Source organism: Pelophylax lessonae, assembly GCF_965119305.1.
Source record: "Pelophylax lessonae genome assembly, chromosome: 3".
Taxonomy (NCBI): domain Eukaryota; kingdom Metazoa; phylum Chordata; class Amphibia; order Anura; family Ranidae; genus Pelophylax; species Pelophylax lessonae.
Window position 1 is genome coordinate 245,695,036 of NC_138770.1, and position 19,901 is coordinate 245,714,936.

At 39.6% G+C, this 19,901-nt stretch overlaps 1 protein-coding gene across 1 annotated transcript in view; it reads left to right on the top strand.

The window, feature by feature from the left end:
- Positions 1-19,901, top strand: part of LEKR1 (leucine, glutamate and lysine rich 1) — a 285,005-nt gene that overhangs the window by 81,610 nt on the left and 183,494 nt on the right. The window lies entirely within an intron of this gene.

The window sequence follows — 19,901 nt, forward strand, 5'->3', positions numbered from 1 at the left end:
ATAATGAATGTGTTCACGTAAATATCCACCACCTTCAGTCAGAGTGCAAACTCACCAGAAGTAATGGCTGCCGTGACAGCAGCATATGTGCCTTATACCAAATGCAAAGATCCCTCTGGGGTCATAAGAGTATAACAACTCCACTTGAACCTTCAGGTGGGCTCCCACTATGGATAAATAAAGCTCACCAGGAGCCAAGAGGAATAGGGTGGGATATTGGGTACTGACATCTCACCACTGAGCGATTCCGGGTCGCCAGCGACTCTTTATGTAAGTTTTTAAACTTTTTTTATTGTATCGTTTAGATTTTATTTGGAATAGACCTACTACACTATGGAAAAGTCTTCTTGACTCCTGGTGAGCTTTATTTATCCGTAGTGGAAGCCTACCTGAAGGTACCAGTGGATATGTTATGTTGCTATGACACCAGCAGGATCTCTGTGTTTGGTATAAGGTGCACATGCTGCTGTCACAGCAGCCATTACTTCTGATGAGTGTGCACTCTATCCGAAGGTGGTGGATATCTATTTGGACACGTTTAATATTTTATTTGCAGTCTCTGGAGTAATCACACTAGATAATATTTTTAACTAATTTTTCTATTTTTGTCTACAAATATACTTTGGACTTCTATGAATTTATCCGCTGTTCATTATTCACTATTATTGTGATGTAATCGCTATTTGTTTTGTTGGCACTGAATTTTGTTACATATGTAAATCTCATTAATTAAGCAACCCCCCCCCCCCCCCACCTTTCCCCAAATAGAAACATGCATGCTAACTTAAAACAGGATACAAGAGAAATGGCCGCACACCAAGCGATGGCTCACGATGAAAGGCTTTATTGAACAAGGATGGATGGTAGACATGTTTCACACGACTCACAGTGTGCTTGTTCACTAACTTAAAAACTGGAAAATGTTTGTAAGCAAGCATTAAAAAGGAGTAATTAAACATACCTTACCCCTGTTTTCTGTTAGTGACTTAGTCAGAGCCTTACAGAAGCACCCAGAGATAGCTACATCACCAGTGCCTGCCCAGGCTATCTCATCTTAAAAGTGTGAGTTATTGCGTTTTTTTTTTTTTTTTATGTCTGCATCTCATTTTGCCGATGTGCCATATGACATTATACTCAACCGTTGAATAGAAAAAAGCCTTCCTTCTCCAATATTTCTTAAAATTGGTAATGACAAAGCGCTAACATTTGCGCGAAGCGCGTCTACCTCTTTGTCTCCTGCTCCATCCTTTACCCACTTGTCATATGAAGCTTCAATAAAAAGGGATTTTTTGGAGGGCAGCCGCCCAAAATCATTTGCTACACAGCATGCAAGGTGGGCTAGCACCTGACTAGTGTATGTGTAGGTATTACCTAGAGACTTGCTCACCTGGAGTGTTTTTTTTGTTTCATTAACATTTTGGAAGATCTCTGGGGAATGGCTTTTTTTTTTTTTTAACAGATGAGCCAAGCTGTGTATGTCAAATGCACAAGATGAGGCGCAAAGCTTATCGGGTTGCTTGCAGAGAAGATGGAAAAAGAAGCCAGCCAGCATGAGTTTTTTTAAATGGCGACACAGGTTTCTAATCCAAGGTTAGTGGGGGGGGGGGGGGGAGAGAGATAAGAATAGTAATAAAGAAATATGACCAGCGCTACGGACTAGATGTTTGGGAGAGAAATATAATAGATAGAGGTGTAAGCTGCCCCAATCAGACCTTAGGTGTAAGGTGCAAGTGTTTAAAAAGAAGTGTGAAGATTGGTGGTGGCGCTACCTCTGAAATAAAAGCAACCGTATATAAAATGCCCCTTGTGAAGTGTAAGGGGAAGTATACTGGTAAAAATAACCCACAAATGGTGCAATATCTAAAAATAATGATAAATAGAAATGGATAACAAAGATGTATTCAAATCAAACAATAAATGCGAAAAAGATATATATATATATAAACCGATGTCGTGACAGAAGACCCACAACCGAAGATATGTGAGTGATTTCCAAATGAATGTGCCACGTGGTCTGTATCAGCGTGAGTGAAAAAAATAAAATAAAAGAAAGTGGATAAGTGAAATTCCACGAGTGGCCACTAGGTGGCGCAAATAGCTTGGTACAACCTGTATGCTGATGTATGGAGATGTTCCTTTTCGAGATGAACGAGCAGTCAGAGAAGTCAGCGGCGGGTGCCCTGAGTGCTCACATAAAAGGAAAAATACCCCATGGTGAATAATAGTAACACACAGTTATACATAAGCGGCGTAGTAGACTCACTCGTACAGTAGATCAGGATCAGAATAGTCGTGTTCGCCGGGAGGCTTCCGCGTTCCACGGCCGACAACTGGAAGTGACGTTTGACGTCGGAGACTCCGCCCTACGCGTTTCGTCACAATGACTGGCCGCTCCAGTTGACGTCATTGTGACGAAACGCATAGGGCGGAGTCTCCGACGTCAAACGTCACTTCCGGTTGTCGGCCGTGGAACGCGGAAGCCTCCCGGTGAACACGACTATTCTGATCCTGATCTACTGTACGAGTGAGTCTACTACGCCGCTTATGTATAACTGTGTGTTACTATTATTCACCATGGGGTATTTTTCCTTTTATGTGAGCACTCAGGGCACCCGCCGCTGACTTCTCTGACTGCTCGTTCATCTCGAAAAGGAACATCTCCATACATCAGCATACAGGTTGTACCAAGCTATTTGCGCCACCTAGTGGCCACTCGTGGAATTTCACTTATCCACTTTCTTTTATTTTATTTTTTTCACTCACGCTGATACAGATCACGTGGCACATTCATTTGGAAATCACTCACATATCTTCGGTTGTGGGTCTTTTGTCACGACATCGGTTTATATATATATATCTTTTTCGCATTTATTGTTTGATTTGAATATATCTTTGTTATCCATTTCTATTTATCATTATTTTTAGATATTGCACCATTTGTGGGTTATTTTTACCAGTATACTTCCCCTTACACTTCACAAGGGGCATTTTATATACGGTTGCTTTTATTTCAGAGAGAGAGATAAGAGACTGGGGAAACGGAGCAAGCAGGAGGCAGGTTAGTACTGCTAACTTTATTATTTTTACTGAAAACATAACTTTATGGAAAGTATTTATTAAGTTGGGAGAGAGGGGTCTGCTTTAAGCAGACCAGCATGCTGCCTCCAGTAGTACATTCTTGCATTAGTTCCCACTAATATAACCTCGTGATACAAGGGATGGAGCTTTACAAAGGTCACTACCATTCAAAAAGTCTACATTTAGCTCTGGCAAGGGGCACTGGTTTTAGAGTATTGATTGGATCCTGCTTAAACTGGGATATTTCACAATGCCTGCAAATGGTTCATTGACAAACTTTGTCTTGAATAAAAAAATGCTGTATTTAAAGAACAATTTTCATGAAAATGTATTTTTATAACTGTACATGGATAATGCATATAATAGTATTAAGTATTTTCATTTTCTTGATTCAGCATACCTTTCTGTTTCAATATTTTTTATTGAAAGTTTTCACAAAAGTAGGAAACCAGCATACCTTTATTTTATTTATTTTTTTAACATTTACATGCAAAAACGTTTGGTGACAAGGGTCTGGAACATTGCCAGGGGTTTATAACACTCGTGTTCTATTCAGATATATATATATGCCAAAGTATGTTAACACGTGTTATGCTAAGGCAGCCTATTTAAACTGCAAACACCACAAGGCAGTTAAAATCAGATCATTACCCCTTTTTTACATTGCAGCTCAACACCGCCCAAGGTACTGTATGTATGTACTGTATGTATGCTGTGTTCTGCAATGCAGGTGTTGTTAGGGGGGCATTGTATTAGTGCTTTGGGGCGCCACTAAAAATATTTGATTAATAATTGGTTTAAATCAGTTTTTTCTTTTTAAAAAAAAAAAAAAAAAATCTGCAGGTGCTCAAACACCTTTAGTGGTGTTACGTTTGTCCTAACCTCTCACTCTTGTATTTCCTGGATACTTGGACTATATTAAGTGAAATAAAATAAATATCAAGGCATGTTAAATTAAGAAAAAAGAGTATTTAGAATACAATATTTTAATTTGAAATAAACTAGTATTTTTCACATCACGTTTGACTCTATGAAATGAAGGTGACATTTCCTACTCTTATTAGTGGACACGTTGAGAAACAGAGTTCTAAAGAATGTTGGGACATTGAATATGCTTAAATGGATGATTAATCCATTCCATTTAGAAGCTAAAAAAATCAAGTAAATGACTAACTATATAAATACATCAGTCAAAGTTCAGGGACTTCTTGTTGGGAACAGTGTGAGATCTAGTGGTATGCCTAAGTTCCCATTGACACAGCCTAGTATAAACAAAATAATATGTAGTTCCCTTTTAACACATAGTTGATATTTCAGAAAAGATCTAAGTGGATCGTATTGTCATGCTACATGTTCGTAAACAGGAACATTAAAAGGGAAGAATAGTCTTTGCATGTTTTTCTTCTTTCGAGTTTGCTTCGCCTGTAAAAAAACAAAACTTGCAGATGACTTCAGAGTCCTTCCTCTGAGAAAACCATGTAGACCTTTTAAACACAACTTTAGCCTTTAATGGGTTGTGGTGCACATTCTGTAGTTACATTTCCCGGTACTGACTGTATTGTACCTGTTCCACCGTCACAGGCGTCTGGCTCAGAAGAACTTCAGATAACACACATCTTTGTGGCTGTTTTTGGTCTTTTCTGCTTCCTGAAGTTTTTACCAGCTGCGAGTTCTGAACAAAATGGCACAAAAAGAGAATGTACTGTTTTTTTGGATTTGTTCATTAATTGACATATCCGTGCCAGGGTACACCATGGTGTGTGCAGAAAACTGTTTGAAATATTACCATTAATTTCCATTATGCTGTGAAAGGGGAATTTAGGATCGAAAACATTTGACAAATGTGACATGTTTACTGTTTTGTAACCACCTTTAAAATAAAAAATGCCAGGGCTTCCTAACAACAACATCCAGCAAGTAAAAGCTACTGAAAGCCTTCTACTGAATTCTAAAAATTATTTTTATTTATCAACAACATATTGGTGTGGTGTCTACCTCTTTCAAAGGGATATAAAGTTGTTTTTTGTACAGACTTCATTTTTTTGTATAAAAAAAAAAATATTTTTCAAATGTTTACTTTTTTTAAGCCAAGTAATTCTGAAATATTATATACTAATATCTTGTAGTTTTTACCCAGCCAGCAGGTGGAGCTTCTTATTATATGTGAAGCAGTGCATTATTTTCATATATGCTCAAAGAAACCCGTCATTGAATATTTATCAGAAAAGAGAAGGTTTAGGCCTAATGCACACTGGACTTTTTGCAGCTGCTGTTTTTGGCTTCAGGCTTTTTTTCTACAACCAGTAAACTCTCCAGCATGTTATCCTATGTGTCCATGCACACATAGGCTGTTAGCAGTGTTTGGCAGGGGCTGGAACCCCCCCCCCCCCCCAAAACTAGTGGGTTTTAGGAGTTTTAGTTTTTCAGCTGTAAAAATGCTCTAACTCTGATAAAAGCTAAATAAAAAATGTGTCTATTCAGCTATTTTTAGAACGTCCAGTGTGCATTAGGCATTAGTCTTAGGTTTCTACTGGACAAAGTAAGCTTCAAGTAGGCTTTTCCCTTTGTGCTGTCCCTTTAGATTACCCATAGTATTTAGGGAATCATTTGTCATGTATTAAAGGTTTGCTAACAGTTTATATAACCTGTGGTTCAGATGGGTTGGTCATAGCAAGGAATAAGGCTTTCTCATAGCAACTATGCCATAGCAAAGTGGGAATTCTTCTCCTTATGCTTCTCCTCTAGTAAGGGAAATGCTGTCTTGGACATTTGTCACCAGAATAAACATGTCAGTTGGAAGACTTTCTCTCTATTCCTGTTCCAGTGACTTATTCAAAATGTTGGATTTTCCCTAAACTTTCAGTCAAAACAACAGTACTTACCAGGACAACAGAAGGAGTTAATCTTCCTGGCACCAGCAGGAGCACAGAAACCAATAATACCCTACAAAGCGTCAATGAAAAATTTCCATTGTAGCCAAAGCAATAAAAACCTGTCAGTGGTTCCAACCTTTTCCTTCTCTATTCCCTTCTTCTTCTTCGCCCCCCTTTTCCCTTTCGTGCTCTTTCTCTTCGTTACCTAGGGGGATAATAAAATGGATTGATTATATATAGTACCATGATTATATGCAGGTTTTTACACATTGCCCCCTTTAAATCTCAATAAATGAGGTATACACTTTAGTGAAATTACACTTACTTTTATATGTATATTAAATATGCTACAGGTGCCATAGAATGATCAATTTATACATTCCTTTGTATATTTATAGTGTATAAATTCTAAGTAGTAGCACACAAGTATATACAAGCATCACTAATATTCAGGACTAATAACTTCCCTCATGGCCCACGCAAACAGTAATCTAGGACTAACTACTATATTGATGAATGTAAGGTAATAAAGGACATCTATGGTTGTCTACCTAATGTTGAGCAAATTGCTATTCCAATTACAATATAGAAGATTGACAGCAGGTCCATCGATTCTGCCCTGCTTTTTTTTTTTAGTATAGTTTATGAGTATATTTGAGTCTTTTTACTGTTGATTGAGTTACTACTTCTGCTGGAAGTCTATTCCAAGCATCAATTTCCTTTGAAACAGGCCTAGTACTGACTCCATTAGTGAGTGGTTTCTGTTCCATAGGAACTCTTTTACATCCACATTCTGATATCTGTATATTAGCCAACTACATATCCACTGAACCAACCAAGGATTCAGTCCTTTGATGCCAACGTTTTATTAGATCATTATAGACATAGATAGGCTATGTCCACAGACCCAACCTGGTACAAAACATTAGTGATATAGTAAAAAAATTAAATCAGATTAGTCTAAAATGATCTACCCTCAGTAAAGTAATGCTGCTTTGGGTTCAGCATATTGGGTGGTTTAAGTGAACAGCGATCCTATTGATTCCAATAATTTGATAAGAGAATCTAAACTCACAGGCCTATAGTTACCATCTTCTACCGTGCTACACTTATTATGGACAGGTACCATATTAGCTGTCCGCCAGTCATGATGAACTCGTCCTGCTAGAAGAGAATAATTAAAAATATCAGTTAATGGTCCAATAATTATACCTCAAAGAAATCTGGGATGAATGCCACCACGACCCATGGCTTTATTAGGCTTTAACCAAGCTAGTTCCTCTGCTACCTCTGTTGGTTTATTACTTCTTAGATTAGTCTGCTCTCAGGGTTGCAAGCAGTCTGGCTAAACAAAGCCTGCTTTGAACCCCCTGCAGTCTCCCACTGAATAGAACTGGCTTGGGCAAAGTATAGTAAATGTGAATATCATGTTATAGTTAAATATAACCTTTTATGCCATATTGTACATTAATCATTTTTATTATGCCTTTGGGCTCATTCACACAGATGTTGTGAACGTACAGCATGAATGACCACCTTGTTTACCTGCGGCTGGAGCTGCATGCAAACAACTTCTGTTTCTCTATAGGGATGCAGTGGCTGTATGAACATAGCCACTCGTCCTAATGCAGGGATGGAAGAGCAGCCTTGTGAATAAGGCCTATCTATAGAAGTTATCCCTTACTTTTGAAGAAGCAGACTTCTTCATGGAAACATTTCAAGAAACGACCACCCTCCTACTATGTTCTGATTATCAACATATTCTGGAAGGATTCTCCTTTCTCAGAATATAATAGCTGGATAAGAATGCATCATCATGTGTAATAATACCCACTGGGAGTACTGTTGTTTCTATTATTTATATGATTACATTACATCAAAATTACATTTTTAATATATTAGTATTGTATATATGTGACATCAAAAAGTCCTGTGTGGTGAAAGAATTTTCCCTATCTTGGAAAAAAAGGCTTTATTTACACTTTACTCTCCTCTGGCATACCTTAAATTTAAGTAATGATAATCTCCAATCTGATGAGTAACTGTAGGTAAAATTTTCTGGGTGATTGATTATCAGATTCTGAGGAGTAAGCAGCAGCCCATTGTTGAGGCCAACCCTCAGCAGCAAATTGGAGATCTAGTTCCCTTCTGTAGGCATGTTCTAGAATTGCAAGGTAGGCCTGGTAGGCTCGTTAATTGTCTCGTTCTTTCAGTCTGATGGCATATTTCAGGTATTGTGTGCAAGTATTTAAAAACACATAATGATTTTTAATTAAAAGTTAAAGCTAAACTCTGGGATAAGCAAATCTTGGTTACAAGAGGTATGTGATGTAGTTTACCTTAATCTTTTAGTCCTTTATGTATAGTCCTTTATGTATCTCTTCCAGATCTGGTAGGTCCATCCCACAGCTCTGCTTAGATTAGATTAGAAGGTAACAACGGGGTTTGTTAAAGAACTTGGTGTGCACAAAGTGGATTAATAAAAAAAACACAAATCTGCTGCGCTAGGTATGTGGAAAATTATCTAAGATTTAGCTGCTAGTACAGCATTGCTGGATAACAACATAAACATAAAAGATTATAATAGTTCAGCGCTAAAATAAAATGTCTAAAAATTATTTTAAAAAGTCTGTATCAGCAAGAGTCCATATAAGGTATCCTGAGGAGGTATTGATACTGTAGTGCACCTATATAGCAAAGGTGTAAAGAAACCATCACCTACACCCGATCACACTGCCTCTTACCCTCCAACATGGACCCTCACAACAAGGGTCAAATGCAATCCAGTGTTCTCTCCAGCAGTATTACTCCACTTCTAGGGCTCTCAGACATCTCCACCAAAGCTCCATGGGTCTCATACCGAAACAAAAGAGACACTCCTCATGGTGTAGCAATCCCAAACGTATTTATTAGATAAAAAGAATATCACTGAATTCTGTTGATTTAAATTTGCTAACCCACAAGATGTCAACCGCATCCCGAAATGAAGTCCCATCACATGTGAAAGTGTGAAAAAGTGGATTATTATCCATTGCGGCTATTGAGGAAATTATTTAAAAGTAATTTTTTTCTTTACTTTTGAAATTTAAAATCCATATTGTACAGAGTCTTACCCTTCCAATATGATTACAAACCTCAGATACAGTTATCACAGAATTCCCCATGATCAGGCATTATTAATGGAGCATAATGACCACCTTCTTTTCTACCTTGGCAAAAGGACTACATTGTTGTCCAGGGCTAGGTTCGGTATATCAGCGTATCATAGTGTTGCCAAAATACTGCAGGCTGTAAACATTGCCTGGCCTTGGGTTGTGTCATTGAGATAGTGGACATATCTGTACCTAGGCCCTAAAGTCCTGTTGACTATTTTGATGAAGAAGGAATGCGGTGCTGGATTGTTTTTTAGAAATACAGTTAATAATATATAACTCAGGTGTGTTTTAGAATCGTGTGGACTTCAGCTTTTCACCTGACCTCACCCAAACCCGCTGACTCACACTTTCCATCACTTGTCAGCAGAGCCTTCCGCGGGTTCTGTAAACCCGGGGCCTTATATGGTGTAAATGTAAAATATTCACCAGGAGTGCCCATGGATTGCTGAGATTTATTGTAAAAGCCGGTGATGATTTCTGACTGTAGAACAATGAGTTGTATAATGGGGGGGGGGGGCACAAGTGACTGCTTCAGTGTATCTGTGCTCTGCTCATGCCTATTGGCTCATTGCTGGGACGTGGGTCTCCCCCCCCCCCCCCATCCCAGTGGCTGGCTGCAGGGACGTGGGGTAGAACTTTTTTCTAAGTTGCATAGGATTATATAGGTGTGGGTTGGCAGCTTTCTTATACCATATGTAATGAAGTTCTACTTATCTCATAAACAATAAAACCCCTCTCCTTGATAACATCTCCTGCTCATGTTTCAGCCCTTTTTTAGCGAAGTGTGTGCACAGTTCATAAAGGAATAATTAAATTGTCCTGGCTCAAAGAGCGGTCATATTGCTGCATGAAATCGGGATTTCTTTACAGGAAAATATGTATGGCATGTTTTATATTCTTTCCACACCTTAAGGCATAAGGTTAAGACTTTGATTTTATGAAGGTAATTCCTACCACTCAGTCATGTGCTTTTGAGTAACAAGAAGCCTTTGAAATATTTGTGGCATGTCCAATGGAAAGCATATTGACAGTGCCAGAGCCAAAGGGCCTTGAGAAGCATTGCAACACACCACACTTTCAACTGTAAAAAAAAGACTCTTAAAAGCTAGAGAATGATAGGAATTGTGAAGATTCATGGGACTTCTTTTTTATTTGTATTTATTGTTTTGCGTGTTCTTGCTTTGACATACATATTTTTTTGTGTGAATGCCAGGAAATGTGAATGTATTTTGTTTTATGAATTCAAGAATCCACTAGTAATTGTTTAGTGTTTAAAGTGGAGTTCCACCCCTAAAAGTCATTTTTCACCATCTGCTTGCTCTCTGTCACCTGAAAAATAAATGGATAATCACGATTTTTTTTTTCTTTACTTATCTTGTTTTAGAAGAAAATATACTTACCTTTCTTCCTCTTCCTCCCTCTTCGGCCGTGGCCCGCGCCGTCACTTCCTGCTCGCATTGATTCCTGGGAGCTGAGCGTCATCGCTCCCAGGAATCAATGCGCCTGCACCGGCCCCGCTCGTCAGTTCCGGTGCAGGCACGTCATTCACTGCTAAACAGCTTCTGGGCATGCCCAGAAGCTGTGCAGGAATGATGTGCCTGCACCGGACATGACGAGCGGGGCCGGTGCAGGGCATTCTGGGGCCAAAAGGACACAGAAGAGGACGCCGAAGAGGACGCGCTGGCGTCAGCTGCCCACACCTGAGATGGCAGCGCTGGACAAGACATTTTCAAGGTAAGTATTTCTTCTAAAAGGTAAGTGCGACCAGGGACAGTTCAGAGGCTATCCATTGTGGAATGCACTAGCCCTGACTGTCCCGGGGGTATTTTTATTAAAAAAAACTTTCCGAGGGTGGAACTCCGCTTTAACCACTTCAGCTCCGGAAGGTTTTACCCCCTTAATAACCAGGCCATTTTTTGCGATTCGGCACTGCGTTGCTTTAACTGGAAATTGCGCGGTCGTGCGACTCTGTACCCAAATACAATTGATGTCCTTTTTTTCCCCCACAAATAGAGCTTTCTTTTGGCGATGTTTGATCACCTCTGCGGTTTTTAGATTTTGCGCTATAAACAAAAAAATAACGACAATTTTTAAAAATCACATTTTATTATAATCTTAGGCCAATTTGTATACTGCTACATATTTTTGGTAAAAAAAAATCCCAAAAAGCGTATATTAATTAGTTTGCACAAAAGTTATAGCGTTTTTTTATCGGGACTGCAACATTGCGGTGGATAGATCGGACACCTAACTGACATTTTTGACATTTTTTGGGGACCAGTGACATTAATACAGTAATCAGTGCTAAATAATATGCACTGTTACTGTATAAATGACGCTGACAGAGAAGGGGTTAAATGTGTTTCCTTTTGTGCTTACTAACTGTGTGGGGGGATGGGTTGGACAGAGGCAGAGAGAGATTGGGGATTCAGCCTAGCTGAATCACACAATCTTTCCCTTCTTCTCTGACAGAAGAGCCGCCTGCTTTGTTTACATTTGTCATTCTTCTGTCATTCTACCTGAAGATCAAGGGAGGTCAGCGGCGATCGAGCCCGCTCCCCCCGCGGTCTGACTCCTGCTTTGTCTAATCACGTAATTATGCGCACCTGAGCTGCCCTGATTTGTTGTGCATTAAAAAGGTTTGTTTGTCACGCAGATGTGCTAAACTTAAAGTATATGTTCATCCTTACCTTGTAAATCTGTCCAATATAGAAATGCAAGGCAAAACATTTGTGTATATATATATATATAATTTATAGATAAATACCTGTTCTGTATAAGTGGCTTAGAGAGCTAGGGGTGGAGAAACAGCAGTACACTAATCTTCCCAATGAATGGTTTTGCGAGTGGGGTGTGTCACCACAGGTCTGACCAATCGGAGGACAGGAAGAATGTTCTCCCAACACAGCCATAAAAACTGACCATACTGAGATGGATGTGCCTCATGCCTAGCGTGATCAGTGTGAAATAGGAAAGCAGGGGGACTGCTTTCCTAGAGATCACCAGGGATTTCACATAAAGGAAGGAATATAGAGAGAACAGGATACTTTTAACACAAGTACATGTCAGGAATATGGAAAATTTTGGGGTAACGTATTCTTTAATAAATGCATAGGGAGTTTTCATACGCTCTGATAACAGCCCTAAATCCAAATGCTCATGTAAAATAGCCGTTAAAGTTACTGTCACCTTTGCCCCAAATAGTGTAAAGTGGCAGTGTCTTTGCAAGCCCCCCAAGCCCCTCAAGCTTGATTTGCTAGCTCTCCTCATCCACTTCCTCTATCACAGCTGGCATAAATATCCCCAGTATCTGCAGGTTTTGGACACTAAAGGAAGCAATTAAACCACTAATTTTGTCACGTGGCAGTATTTGGGCCTAACAATTGGCTACTGGACCCTAGCATGGTCACATGGGACAAGGCCACATGCCCCCCATACCCAGAAGGGCTGGGTATTGTTACCAGGGAGGAGAGGGTGGATCACTAGCAAGGAACCAAACAATCTTTGCTCTCTTAAAAGTCTAAGGGCACCATTGGTATCCATCTCTTTTGGGTGCATTAGATACCTGGTGCAACACTGGGTGCTGTGGTTCCTCCCACTAGCCACTATATTACAACGTGCATCATTTTAGTTGAGAAACTCTGTAACTACAGCACAGTGTCCCGTGCCTGTCACAACTGCAGGTACAGAACAAAGGGAAAATAATGTTTGAGTACTTCAAATCTAGATGCTCTTGGGATGTTTAGAATCCATCATAATCCTATAGATTTCTTAGCTAGAATCATGGATATCATTTAGTATGTTTGATGTATTTATACCATCATGGTACATTGTTGCCATGCCTCTAAAATGTGCATCAAGGTCATAAACACAATGGTTTGGCTGCCCAGGGATAAGTACGTATATCTGGCAGCATCCTTAGTCCTTCTAAAGCAGGAAATTTAATTTCTGAAATTTAAAAATGTGAGTACCCTATGGCAAACCACAATGAGCTCTAAGGAAGGGACAGTGCCTCCCGAAACGCATCAGCGGTCCAACTACAGAGACGATTACTTCCACATGTGTGGACTCATTTAATGCGATTTTTGCTCTTCATGTCTGTGAGTATGTTTTTGGCATTTTAATAAAACTATTTTAAGGTGTCCAAGGGTAATGCACTAGGTGTTTGTGCCTCCTTTTATATTTCACACAATGGTATTGATATAGCATTAATTGATCTTTTTTTTGCCACTCCTACCTTTGTTCATTTTTTCCTAATTTCCTCAAGCTCAGAAAGCTATACTAAAGTCAGATCAATTAATCAGGCAGTCTGCACCTTTCCATCTGCTGTTATGTTGCAATAACAGCTGGAAAGCCATAGGTCATCAACACTGCATATTAATCTTTTACATATCTCTAAAATATTTTATATATTCCCTTGGAAGTTCATAAATAAATACAGAATACTATTTTTCATACATGTATGATCATGCTCTATAGATCATTGAGGCTTCGTCTATTTGGCCCTCAAAGTCCTGCTGTTTGACATCTGTACTGCATATTGTCAGTGATAGATTGTGGAAGAAGCTCCATTCCCTTTACTTGTAGGCCTGTTGTATACAAGCAATACAGTTGATCGCTATGGTGGGCTCAAGGAAGTGCAGTATGTGTGTTTAAAAGTGCATTCCTGTTCTGACATATTTTATGTATATGCTGTATATTTCCCCCCAGCGAGGTAAATAGAGGTTCTTCTCCACCTGACAAGGCATGTCATAACAGCACAGTGCCTGTGTAAAATGCCAGTTAGTGCTCATAAAATGTTTTCCCATCATTAAACAATCAAATAATTAGCATCGTATAAAGGCTTTACATTTCAAATTCCTATCATCAAAGAAGCCCGTTATCTGTAGAGATGTTACAAATCTCAAGCCAAAGTGCATTGGATGTACGGTGCCTTTAACCACTTTACCACCGGAGGATTTTGCTGTCTTACGTCTGGGCCACTTTTTGCGATTCGGCACTGTGCGATTTTAACTGACAATTGCGCGGTCATGCAACGCCGTACCCAAACGACATTTACGTCCTTTTTTTTTCCACAAAGAGAGCTTTCTTTTGGTGGTATTTGATCACCTGTGTGATTTTTACTTTTTGCGCTATAAACAAAAAAAGAGTGACAATTTTGAAAAAATAACAATATGTTTCACATTTTTTTTATATGAAATTCCCCCCCAAAAAAATGTAAAAATCAATTTTTTTTATCATTTTAGGCCAATTTGTTTTCTGCTACATATTTTTGGTAAAAAAAATCGCAATAAGTGTATTTTGATTGGTTTGCGCAAAAGTTATTGCGTTTACTAAGGGAAAGATTTCTGTTGTTTTTGGTGTTTTTTTTTTTAACGAGTAATGGCGGCGATCTGCGATTTTTTTTTTTGCGGGACTGCAACATTGCGGCGGACAGATCGGACCCTTGACTGACATTTTTGACACTTTTGGGGTTACCAGTGACATTTCTGCAGTAATCAGTGCTATAAATATGCACTGTTACTGTAAAAATGACACTGGCAGGGAGGGGTTAATTTTATTGGAGCGGGAGGGGTTAATGTATGCCTGGTGCTTACTGACATGTGTGGGGGGAGGTGACTATGTGACACAAGGACAGATCGCAGGTTCAGCTATGCTGAACCCTGCAATCTGACCCTGCCTGTCACTTAGGAGATCTGCCCGCTTTGTTTACACAAGCGGGCGGATCTCCAGACTCGATTCCCCGACGATTGGGGAAGAGCAGCAGTGATCGCCGCTGCTCCTCCCCTGGCCCGACTCCCGCTGTGACTGACTACAGCGGGAGCGAGCCTCCGGCGGAAGGGGGCGTGTCTGGTGAGGTAGGTCTACGTCGTCAGACGATAACGAACCACTTTGCCGCAGTAGAGCTCTAGTGAGCAGCGGTAAAGTGGTTAAAAAGTACTCATACCCCTTGACATTTTCCACATTTTGTCATGTTACAACCAAAAACGTAAATGTATTTTATTGGGATTTTATGTGATAGACCAACACAAGTGGCCCATAATTGTGAAGTGTAAGGAAAATGATAAATAATTTTCTAAAATGTTTACAATTATCTGAAAAGTGTGGCGTGCATTTTGTATTCAGCCCCCCTGAGTCATTACTTTGTAGACCCACCTTTCACTGCAATTACTGCTGCAAGTCTTTTGGGGTATGTCTCTACCAGCTTTGCAAATCTAAAGAGTGAAATTTTTGCCCATTCTTCTTTGCAAAATAGCTCAAGCTCTGTCATATTGGATGGGGAGCGTCTGTGAACAGCAATTTGCAAGTCTTGCCACAGATTCTTAATTGGATTTAGGTCTGGACTTTGACTGGGCCATTCTAACACATGAATATGCTTTGAAACTAAACTATTCCGTTGTAGCTCTGGCTGTATTTTACAGTTGTTGTCCTGCTGGAAGGTAAACCTCCGCCTCAGTCTCAAGTCTTTTGCAAACTCTAACAGGTTTTCTTCTAAGATTGCCCTGTATTTGGCTCCATCCATCTTCCCATCAACTCTGACAAGCTTCTCTGTCCCTGCTGAAGTAAAGCATCCCCATAACATGATGCTGCCACCACCATGTTTCACGGTGGGGATGGTGTGTTCAGAGTGATGTGCAGAGTTTGTTTTCCGCCACACATAGCGTTCTGCTTTTAGGCCAAAAAGTTCAATTTTGATCTCATCTGACTCGCATAGCTTCTCGCAAACTGCAAACAGGGCTTACTTTCTTTCAACAATGGCTTTCTTCTTGTCACTCTTCCATAAAGGCCAGATTTGTGGAGTGCATGACTAATAGTTGTCCTGTGGACAGATTCTCCCACCTAAGCTATGGATCTCTGCAGCTCCTCCAGAGTTACCATGGGCCTCTTGGCTGCTTCTCTGATTATTGCCCGGCCTGTCAGTTTAGGTGAATGGACATGTCTTGGTAGGTTTGCAGTTGTGCCATACTCTTTCTATTTTCGGATGATGGATTGAACAGTGCTCCGTGAGATGTTCAAAGCTCGGGATATTTTCTTTTTTTTATAACCTAACCCTGCTTTAAACTCCTCCACAACTTTATCCCTGACCTGTTTGGTGTGTTCCTTAGCCTTCATTATGCTGTTTATTTACTAAGGTTCTCTAACAAACCTCTGAGGGCTTCACAGAACAGCTGTATTTATACTGAGATTAAATTACACACAGGTGGATGCTATTAACTTATTAGGTGACTTCTGAAGGCAATTGGTCCCACTGGATTTTAGTTAGGGGTATCAGAGTAAAGGGGGCTGAATACAAATGCACATTACACTTTTCAGATATTAATTTGTAAAAACTTTCACTTCACAAGTATGTGCCACTTTGTGTTGGTCTATAACATAAAATCCCAATAAAATACATTTAAGTTTTTGGTTGTAACATGACAAAATGTGGAAAATTTCAAAGAGTATGAATACTTTTTCAAGGCACTGTATATGCAGTATGATCAATGTATTGTAGAACAAACTGAAACTACAAAGAAATTATCCAAAGTTTAAATATTTTTGTATAGTTATGTTGAACCAGTGGAACTATGCATATAACATACTTGTGGGACCCCTCTAGAATCTGGAAATCATTGCAATAGACACTGCACTACTCCATTGGTCTCCGCTAGCTTCCAGGTCCCGTGCCGAGCAGCTGCTGTGCTGCATTGTGAGCACAGGAAGTCGCTCAGCATGGTTACCATTTATAGATCGCGATGCATTTTCTCAATCAATGCAAAGTGTTCTCTTATTTAATGATTTGTAAAGGCATGTCTGTGGCATCACCCTCTCCACCTCATGTAATCAGAGAATGCTTTGCATTCATTGAGAAAATGCACAGTGTTCACTGAATGGCATCCTGGCCCAGCGACCGACCTCTTGTGTTCACAATGCTGCAGGGCCAGAAGCTTGGCACGGGACCTAGAAAATAGTGGAGATCAATGTAGTAGCAGTGTTCACTTCAGTGATTTTCTGCTTCTAGAGGGATCTCACAGGTGTGGTAAATGCGTTGTTATATTGGTCTAAGCTGAACAAATGTAACTATGTAAAAACATCCGTACCCGGAATTCTTCTTTAAAGACAAACTGAATTTTTGTCTCTAGAACTGATATACATCTATACATTAATTTTTAGTTTAAATCATCTGAATTTATTTCAGGTGCATTAAAACAAAAGGTTTGCAAGTCCTTACACTTCATGTTCTTTAGAAAGCAGTCACACCTTGAGTAGAAAAGCCTGTCCCCTGCCGCATACTGTAGAGAAAGACCATTGCTTTATATGTGAAAGTAGTGGTGGTCTCGCTGCAGAGGTACTACCACTGCTTCCACACAGAGAGCAAGGTTTCTTCTCTACAGAACTGTGGTGGGGAACAGGCTTTTCTATTTAGGCTGTATAATATTTCTAAATAAAAAAAACTGTAAGACTTTGAGCACCTATTACATTTACTTCGATCAATATATTAAATTAAATTAAATGTTCAATTAAACTTTGAAAGAGGTCTCCACCCCCCTCCCCATTTTTTTATAACGCCTGCTTACCTGGTTGCAGGTCAGGATACTCCCCACCCAGCAGATCCAGCGTTGTCCTGCTGAGGTCCTCTTCTCTTCTCTCCCCCCCCCCCCCAACTTGCTCCCTTGCTGCCATCTTCTTGCATGATATCATCAGGAATCTGCCAGCTCTTCAGGTTCATACTGCGTCCCTCCCAATGACAAGCCACTAAGCATTCCTCTCTCCTCCTTTCTCAATGAAGGACTATGCACTAGGCACAACAGACCAAGTGCACATCGTTCGCCTAGACTTGTGGCGTGCATGGTGGTGGTGGTGGGGGGGGGGGGGGTAATTGGGTTGGACCAGAGGGTTTTTATTACAATAAAAAATTGTAAATTAAAAAAAAAGCCCTATTTGCACGCCGGTGGGGTGGAAAGGAGGCAGCATCAAATTGAGCACAAAGATTCGCTTTAACCTATATTATTTGTGTCAAATAATCTACAATGGAAATGCAAATTCAAAGATTTTGTTGTCTATTTTAGGGCACAGTTGCTTGTATTTGATCCACTTGGTATACAAACTATCCATATAAAAAGACATACATGCATATGGAAACCACATATTTGTTCCTCAGCATTTATACTTACATGTAACTGTCACGCATGTTGTGCACTCTAAATGACACCAAGTATTTTGGACTGCCTTGGAAACCTTTTTTTGTTGTGTGGGCTGAAATTGACATCTTCATAAAGTTATGAAATAGTGGCATTTGCTGAATCAGCAAAACAATTAGATCTGTAGAGTCCAATTAAAGTGGTTTTCATTTTGTCTCGCCTTTCGTCACAGGAACATCAAGCCAACTGGTTCAAAGAGTTTTGGTGCCCTGGAGCAGGTTCCAGTCAGCTGATTGAAGGATTGTACTCTATAAATATGGGCGTTGTGTACTTCTTTCCGCTAACTGGCAACATTTAATGCATTAAACAAGCTTTTTTCCAAGTATACATTGATTATGGCGCCTACACAATCCTATTTCTAATAGCTAATTATCTAGGATCCATAAAGGGCTCTCTACCCTCCACTGAAGGAGTTTTTCGAAAAAAAAAACCACATATGTATGTCTTTGTGAAAAAGAAAGTTAGGGCAACGATAGCAGCTGCTCTCAAATGTTTGAAATTTTCAAAAGAAGGGAAAGGCTTCCCAGGCACATTTGGCACTATACAAAACAATGCAAAAGGTCCCTGGCACACTTGGCTCTATACAAAACAATAGTAGAGGTCCCTGGCTCACTTGGCATTATACAAAACAATAATAAAAGGTCTCTGGCACACTTGGCACTATACTAAACAGTACTAAGAGCCCCAGGCACATCTACTATATTAAAAGCATTAAAGTAATTATAAAAGGAATATACCATCTCAAATCAGTCCTTTATTTTTGTTGCATAGGTCATACCATACCTCTCAAAAGGGGGGGGGGTGCCCCAATGCTGCATGTCCGCAGGGTGGGGACTCGTCTGGTACCCTCATCTATATGGTTTGGAGGTCCCATAAATTATTTAGATATTGGTTTGACATCCTCTATACCATAAATTCAGTTTTTGGGGTATCCTTGGTTAGACTCTAAGTTCTGTATACTATGCTATATGGATGGGGATCCTGTACCACTTGCTTAATAGATTCCATTGCTTAGATGTCTTTTTCAAGGTTGAAAACTTATTGCGGTGGTTGACTTTATCACTTCCAATATATGTAGACTGGGTAAAAGCAGTTAATGTCATGATTAGAAAGGAAAAATGTGTATATACCAAGCTTTGATGTTTGAGAAAATTCAAGAAATTGTGGGTACCCTGGTAGGGCACTACAGGATTAGTTCCTAGAGATATTGTGGTAAACAGGTCCCCTATATGATTTAAGTGGTACAATTAATTTAAAATGTTATATTTGTATGCTTTTTGAAATTAAGTGTGAATGTACGATTGTGGGAGTAATGCTTTGATCGTAGACTTTAATAAATAATTGTTAAAAAAAAAAAATAGGAGATGCAAGCTGTATCAAAAATGGTTTATTCCACTATAATAATGAGGAACAGTGATGTTCATTAGCAGAGAAACAGATAGGGGCTTGTTAGATATTGTCTTGTATGCATGGGAAAAGAAAAAATGTCTTCAACAAAAACTATTTGAATAAAAAAAAATGAAAATAACAAGGTTGAGTGGGCCCTTTGTGTGCCTCATGGGACCTGTGTGGGGTGCTCCCGAGATTTTGCTGTTACATTACTGGGGGGGGGG